Here is an 8969-nt window from a genome sequence, read left to right as displayed (position 1 = left end):
TTAAAATTAACGGACCATAATACTATGTGACACAATATAAACAAACAATTTCCATCTATTGTCCCATGTAAGCTACAAAGGAATACAACTGAGAGTGCTATGCCTGCCTGCTAAGCAACAAAACCGAATAACTAAACATCCTGTGCCTGCCCCCTTCCTGTGGTTATCAAGCCCTCAAACAATGATGCGCCTAGATGTTTTGACAGCAAAGTCATTTATAACATCAGTGAAATCCAGTTTTTGAGCAAGCTCTCGCTCAATGGAGAACATGGCTAGGTTGTTAAGCCTGCCCTGTGATATGGTGAAGCGTAGGTAGTTTTTTATTATTTTCATTTTACTGAAGGCTCGCTCTCCTCCAGCAAAGACAAGAAAATGCGTAGCAGTGTGCAGAGATCAACATAAATACTTTGTAGACCCATGCCATAGATGGCATTAAGCAGGTCTAGTGATCCCCGTTCCTCCTCAAATGTTGCAGTATATATTTTTGCCCAACCCGAGCTGCATGTCTTGTCATACCGCAGCTCAATAGGTGACAAGCGGCCGGTGACAGACTCGAATCGGGCTTTGGTCACGGTGATCGCGAATGTAAACATTCGGTGTTAGCGGCTGTTGTTCACTTACTGACATCACTGTCCACAGACAACTCTAGCCCTAATTCTCTGGCTTCTTTTCCCCCTTTTAAAATATTTATCATTTTTTTTCTTGTTCACTTCTATGATCTTCATCTGTTTTTCTTTTCTGTGCACCCAATTTATGACAACTCACCATGTTTAAAGTTTATAACAATGACAGATTTTAATTTCCCGCTTCATGGCACGTACGTAGTGTAGCCTTCAGTGTGCCAGAGCGGGGTCAATCCATTCTCTGCTAAGACTGAGGGGCTGGGGGGGGCGTTGTGCAAAAAAAGGAAAAAATATATATTTTAAAAATTTATTATGTTAGAGTTTTTAAGTATATATTGAGTAGAACATAATTATAATATTAACAGTATTTAATCAGACAATGATTTCAATAAAAAAAAAAAGTGAAAGTAAAGTAAAATAAATTAAGGGTCATTCAGTGACCCCTATGGTCCTGAGGCCCGGGACAACATACCTGGTTGCCCCCCACCCCGTCGACGGGCTTGATCTAAATACTACTAGATGTAGACAAATACGTATTCGTATACTGTACGTATACATATTCTATACACTAAACATTATCTCATTGGCTGCCATTGACGGCGATAGACATCCAATACATTTTGGGAGAGCTCGCAGCAGTGCTTAATTTGTAAATCATAAGGTGTCGGAACGCAAGGTACATATAACAGCGCAGGGATGACGAGACGGTCACAGGTCCCGGAACATACGCAGAAAATGGTGCTGAAAACAACACGCAAATGCCCACTTGCCATGCTATGGGACTTACAAGCCTCAATTTCAGAAAATATCCATGGTATAAATGTTATGACAATAATTTACAATTATTTAGGCTATACTCTGCGCAGCACGGGCAATTGCACACATAACCACAAGTGGGACTTACAGTAACATTCAGTCTAACTTGTAGAAAAAAAAAAAAGAAAAAAAATAATAATCTGAGATTATGTGACGGGTACACGCAGGTCCGCGTGTGTGAGGCGGTGCGTGGAAAACCTTCCCTCCGATGCCTTCAAGTAGGGACGCTGACGGCTACGCCGTTGGCTCGAGCTTTATTGGCGCAGTGGTTAGCGTCCCCGCACTGTTAATGTGGAGCGTGTCGTGCAACGCGGTGTGGATTCGCATCCAAGCCTGGTCAGAGAGGTGGGAGCGGGGCACGGCACGTTTCAAACCAGTTACAGTGGTGCCGTGACCCGAATCGGCAGCGAAGGTTTTCGGGGGTTGAGTGTTACGGGTACACGCAAGTCCGCGTGTGTGAGGCGATGTGTGGAAAACCTTACCTGCGATGCCTTCAAGTAGGAACGCTGCCAGCTGTACTGTTGGCTCAAGCTTTATTGGCGCAGTGGTTAGCATCCCTGCACTGTAGATAGCGGATTGTGTCAGGGCGCGGCGCGTTTCAAACCGGTTACAATTACAATAAATAACAAAAACCCATTCTTTTGCGAGTTTCATCCCCCCGTCTTCTTTGGCCCCAAAGTTCCCCACCGTCTTACAAATTGTGCAGCCCAAACCAGAATTTTTTCCCATAAGGGTACTGGCCTGTTGCTCCGGCTGTTGGTGATCCACCTGGCTGACTGCTGGCGCTGTAGCTGGCTCCCACTCCGGGTGGCGCTAAACCTGACTAGCAGTAGCAGCCTCCTGCTCCGGCTTGGCTGGCTGTCCGTGGACCTGGCTAGCTGCTGCGGTGCTAGCCTCCTGCTGCACCTGGTCCTGCCCGTTAGCATGATCGCTGCAGCTGCCCTCATCGCCGTTTGTTGCTCTTCTGACTTGTTTAGAACCATCTTCCTTCTTTTTTTTTTGGTCCAGTTTTTTAGTGCATCAACAAATATCCGACTCTTTCAAATGACGTTAAATTTATATAAACGACTTGCAATTTTTGGGATTTGTTCTGTAAATGAATTTATGCATATCATTTTATTTTATACTGTAATGTCCGTAACTAAGCGCGGTCCCTTTAAAAGATGCTGGGACTGGAGAGCTGTGAGATAGTAGGAAGCAAGGGGGAGACGGGCGAGAAGCAAAAGTTTGCGGTCGAATGTGGCGACAGTCCGCTGTTATTTTTTGTTTTCTTGTTGCCATAGAAAGTGGAGAAAGCCATCAACGACTCCTCTTCTTCTTTCCACCCATTTGGGGCTATTACAATTTTTAAAAACGTTTTTATATTATTATTGTTTTCTATACACGAGAGGTGCCGGATCTGCCCAAATAAGTCCCGGAACATAGGGAGGCCAAAATCAAGAGGTGCCGGGTCTTGTTCCGGCAGGATCCGGCACAAATTACAGTCACAGCTCAATAGAACCTTATATCCCAACCACCCAATTTTTTTAACAATAAAATCTCAACTATTAGAAATAAAATAAATGAATTACTTCCAACTATTAGGTCTGATAAAGTGCAGACTGAAAATTCAGAATCTCCTATAAACCCCTCTAAAATATTAAAAAACTTGACCACTGTAGACCAAACCGATGTAATTGCAATTATGATGTCCTCCAAACCATCAACTTGCCTCCGAGACCCGATCCCAACCAAACTTTTTAAAGAGACCCTGCCTCTGACTATTGATATTGATTCCTAAATATAATAAATACCTCATTAGTTACTGGCCATGTGCCTCAGTCCTTTAAATATGCAGTTATTAAACCGCTTTTGAAAAAAAACTACTCTTGATTCTGACATTTTGGCCAATTATAGACCTAACTCCAATCTACCCTTTCTCTCCAAAGTCCTTGAAAGAGTGGTAATTAAACAACTCTGTCAGCACCTACAGGACAATAGTTTATTTGTAAATTTCCAGTCTGGCTTTCGAGCTCATCATAGCATTGAAACTGCATTAGTCAAAGTAACTAACGACTTGTTACTAGCCGCTGACGTTGGATTAGTCTCGATCCTGGTTCTGTTGGACCTGAGTACAGCCTTTGACACAATCGACCATAACATAGTATTGCAGAGACTAGAATGTGACATAGGCGTTAGAGGAGCAGCCATCTGCTGGTCTAAATCATATTTATCTAAAAGGTACCAGTTTGTCAATGTAAACCAGCAATCATCACCTCACTCTAGAGTTAGTGTGCCGCAAGGATCGGTCCTCGGGCCCATCTTGTTTACGCTGTATATGTTTCTTCTAGGTAATATCAGAAAACATAGCATTAACTTTCATTGTTACGCTGACGACACACAACTGTATTTATCAATTAAACCTGAGCAGATCAGGTAAGTGGATAAACTTAGCACCTGCGTCCGAGATATAAATACCTGGATGAGCACTAACTATCTTCTACTTAACCCTGAAAAGACAGAAGTCCTTATAATAGGCCCGAAAAGTGTGAGAGACTCTTTAACTACCCAGATCGTCACTCTGGACAATGTAAGTGTAGCCTCCAGCACCACAGTTAAAAACCTAGGAGTTCTATTTGACCCAGACTTATCGTTTAAAGCTCGTATTAAACAAACCTGCAGAACGGCCTTTTTTTCACCTGTGCAACATAGCCAAAATTAGAAATATTTTATCTAAAAACAATGCAGAAACATTCATTCACGCGTTCGTTACATCTAGATTGGATTACTGTAACTCCCTACTTGCAGCTTGTCCTAAAAGGTCTCTAAAAGGTCTTCAGCTAGTCCAAAACGCAGCAGCAAGACTTTTAACAGGAACTAATAGAAGAGAGCACATCACCCCTGTGCTCCAGGCCCTTCACTGGCTTCCAGTCGAGTTTAGAATTAAATTTAAAATCCTCCTTCTTACATTTAAGACCATTAATGGGTTGGGGCCATCTTATCTCACCGATGCTCTGGTTCCATACCGCCCCAACAGAACACTCCACTCTCAGAATGCAGGTCTACTGGTCGTTCCCAGGGTTTCTAAACGTACTGTCGGAGCTAGAGCCTTTAGCCACCAAGCCCGTTTTATGGAATCAGCTTCCAGCTAATATTAAAGAAGCCGAGACAGTCTGGACATTTAAGATTAGATTAAAAACACTCCTATTCGACAAAGTTTATGGTCAGGCTAGTTGAAGTCGGATTAGACTCACAGTTCAGTCTAAGCTGCACTAGAAGCTATCATGCTGGGGGAAGTACAGCCACTGAGTTCTATCTCCTTTTTCTCACTTACCTACCACTTGTCTTACTTTATTTCTATTTTCCAATGTAAACAAGGCCGGCCCAGCCTATACACCCTACTCACGTGACGTCACAGCCACGCCCCTGCGCCATGTTGTCCGTATACTCGTCATGTTAATGCATTAGCGCTTCGTAAATTCCTCCTATTATGGCGTGTTTTTCTGCTCATTAACATTAATAATCAAAATGGTGAAGTCGTGTGTGGCGGTCGGTTGCAAAAACAGAGAAGATAGACGGAGAGACTTGAAGTTTTACCGTATTCCGAGAGACCCGGAGAGGAGAGCGAGATTGACTGCTGCAATTCGACGAGAAAACTGGGCTCCAAACGACTACCACAGATTATGTAGTAGTCATTTTATATCTGGTAAGATGCATTTAATATATATTTAGAGGGTTTTGGGCTGACAACCACAATTAAGATCATTGCTAGGCTAATCGCCGACAACATACACTCAGACTTTGTGAATGAACTACCTGAAAATATATAATTATAAGGGGATAATAAGACAGTTGTCATACAATTAATTTACAATTTCACTATTGAGGCCAAAAGCCAAAAAATAAATTAAACTAGGGACAATCTGGAGTAGTGCACTTCATATTTATTACATATTATATATGTATGTAGTGAGAGTGCTATCGCTAAACCATATAAACATTAAAACCCCTAGCTCCATTGTGTTAGGGTTCGCGGATGGGAGAGGACCCCAAAGCAGACAACGGGACGACAGGCTGTAAAAACAAAAATGTTGTTGTTTATTGTTCGGGCGTTGCTGGCGAGATCCAGACCGACGTGAGGCAGGAAAAGCTCGGGGAGGGGGATCAGGCGTGGAGATCCGACAAGGGGCGTGCAAAAACAGGTCCTGGGACAGAAGCAAAAATCGTGAGCCAAAAAGTAGTAGACAAAATGGAAGTAAGGCGGGATACAACTGACAGCAGAACTAGACGAGTTGATCTGGCGACGAGGTGAGGCGTCCACTGGCTTTTAAAGGCTGCTGATGACGATAGCCTGCACCTGTGGCCGCTCCACCCGTCTGACCTCCAACCTGTAATTAGGGAAAAACACGCACACCTGCCGTAGGCAGTTGAGAATTCAGGAGGGAGGAGTAGAGCCCCTAACAGGACCCCCCCTCCTACGGGCGCCACCTGGCGCACGACGAAGGCGATCAGGGTGGGTGCGGTGGAAGTCCCGGATGAGCGAACGACACAGCACCCACCGGGCAGGGATCCAGGACCGCTCCTCGGGGCCATAGCCCTCCCAGTCCACCAGATACTGGAGCCCACGGCCCCTGCGGCGGACGTCCAGAAGCCGCTCCACCCTGTAAGCCGGTTGCCCGTCGATCGACAGGGGGGGCGGCGGGGGCTGAACCGGGGGGGACAAGGGACTCGAGCAAACCGGCTTTACTTGGGACACATGGAAGGTGGGGTGGACCCGGAAATGAGCAGGGAGCTTGAGGCGCACGGCAGCAGGATTCACCACCTTCTCAATAATGTAGGGTCCAACAAACCGGGGAGTCAACTTTGCAGACCCAGTCTTCACCGGCAAGGACTTAGATGAAAGCCACACCTGTTGGCCCACCACATAGACAGGTGCAGGTGTGCGACGGCGGTCAGACTGCGCGCGGGACTTTTCCGAGGCACGTAAGAGTGCAGAGCGTGCCTGCTCCCAGACCCTGGAGCACCGACTGACGTGCCTCTGGACGGACGGGACAGCAATGTCTTGCTCCTGCGAGGGAAACAGCGGGGGTTGGTAGCCCAAAGAGCAATGGAATGGGGACATACCGGAGGAGGCGTTAGGCAGGGAGTTGTGCGCGTATTCAATCCAAGGGAGCTGGTCACTCCAGGTGCTGGGATGGGCCTGCGTGGTACAGCGGAGGGCTGCTTCGAGCTGCTGGTTTGCCCGCTCGCACTGACCATTTGTTTGTGGGTGGTACCCAGAAGACAGACTCACACCAATACCTAGTGCAGCACAAAAAGCCTTCCATACCTGCGATGTAAACTGTGGTCCTCGGTCGGAGACTATGTCCACTGGGATGCCATGTAGGCGGAATACATGGTGGGTGAGCAGATCAGAAGTTTCCTTGGCTGAAGGGAGCTTGTGAAGGGGGATGAAATGAGCTGCCTTGGAGAATCTATCGACCACCGTGAGAACGACTGTGTTGTAGGCTAATCGCCGACAACATACACGTATGTATGTAGTGAGAGTGCTATCGCTAAACCATATAAACATTAAAAGCCTTAACTCCATTGACAAATGACATGAAATACATTAGACTTGACAGTGGATGTTAGCAAGAACAAAAGATTTTGAATAGAACATTTCGTAACTCACCTTCCCGAGCACAAGATTCCTGCCGAATTTTCGTGTACGAGGACCTGTTTCACCCAACCAGCAACGTAGCATTTATAAGCCTGTGTGAACAAGATAGTTGTAAATATCAGGGTCAGGCAAAGACGGCGAAGACAGCGGGTCGAAAAACATTGATTTAGGCATCAAATATGGATCTGGCGAATGGATAAACTGAAGCTTTTCCACATAACGCCTTTTATGCAACGCATCCAATGGGTTTACGGCGTCAGATAACACCGGGGCTTCCATGAATTGCTCTTTAACTTGCACGACTAATTGAAACCAATGAGAATAGGTCTAAAAAATACAGACAATATGGCGGCCGGATACAGCGACACGTCATTTTGTGACGTAGGTGAGTAGGGTCTATACGCAGACTAATCAGCTGCTTAGAGCCTCTGACCACTAGGGGGCCCCAATCTGGCAACCTCATTTTATACGTTGTTAATAGAGCATCGTGAATAATGTGGCGCGCATCCCCGTTTATCTATGCAAACATCCATTTTCTTGTCATTACAATCTGGCAACCTTGGGAGTGACGTTGAACCTGCTTTGCGATTGGTGCTCAAACTTGGTTGGAAAATAGATCCACGAATATGTCAAAGAGAATTTATCCTTCTGGAGCAGACAAAACGAAAGAAGAAAATCGGAGAAGAAAAGAAACAACTGTATCAAAGTAATAGAACATGTTGTTGATGTTGTTGTTGGGCAAGACACTCCGACTTCAACGTTGTTGTCAGCTGAACATGTCAATATGTCGGACTGGTTATTGCCATGATCCCAGGGCGAAGGCCCCGGAGGGAATCAAGTAAAGTCGAGCAAGTCACCTGTCAACATACCTGTGAAATTGTACAGTTTCGGCGTAATTTGTACAAGGGAGCACTGATTTTAAATGTGGACACCGTACGTTCAAAATCTGTACGTTTTTCGTGCATTACGTTTTTTTTCTCCGTTCGGATTTTGTCACTGTTTCGGCAACGAGACGATGCATTACTACATTGGTTGAATGACATGAGAAAAGTCAGAGACACTGAGAGAGAAGAGTGTTGTGACGCTGTAGCAAACGCGATGCTAGGCTAGGTGGCTCCAATATTTCCTGACTGTAGCCGACAGTTTGAAGCAGTAGAAAGGCTCTGTTGTAGTAAACCTTCCTAGCGAACGTAAATAACTTTTTATCTAAAATACTCCTAAATCAGCAAAATCTTGACTTGAAACTATCTTTAAATGATGAAACAGTTTTAAAACTTTAACATGTCAAAAGTAGACAGAAGGGAACTAATGCAAAAACGGTAGCAATTTTAACAACTTTAACGGTTGATTCACAACATTAAACGATTTCTAAACATAGCAAATGCTTTATTGTTTTTTGGTTTTTAAATTTAAAAAAATATGAACGGTAACACCAGTTACTTTGCCAGGTAACTAATTACTCTTACATTCAAGTAACTGAGTTACTAACTCAATTACTTTTCGGGAGAAGTAATTTGTAACTAATCAATTACTTTTTAAAAGTAAGATTAACAACACTGGTCTTAAAGATGAAGTATGCAGAATGAAAAATGACGAAAGCCGAGATTTTATTCTGGCAATTTGTTGCCCAACACAATTTGCCTGCAACTATTGCTGATCACTTCTCAGAATTAGCATAAGAAATGTTCCCCGACTCAAAGATTGCATCGGTAAGTTAATTTTATCAATTGACCTTTTTAATTTATGATTGGACACTCTAACGAACTACCTTCAAGTCAAACTGAATTGCGAGCTGAAGTGCCACCATCAAAAGACATGATAGAAATTGCCAAAAGTGCTACATACAATTATAACAAAAGTCACTGTTAAATTTTAGTAATCATGATGTA

Source organism: Corythoichthys intestinalis, chromosome 10 (assembly GCF_030265065.1).
Source record: "Corythoichthys intestinalis isolate RoL2023-P3 chromosome 10, ASM3026506v1, whole genome shotgun sequence".
NCBI classification, from domain to species: domain Eukaryota; kingdom Metazoa; phylum Chordata; class Actinopteri; order Syngnathiformes; family Syngnathidae; genus Corythoichthys; species Corythoichthys intestinalis.
Note: the sequence above shows the minus strand (reverse complement) of the source record.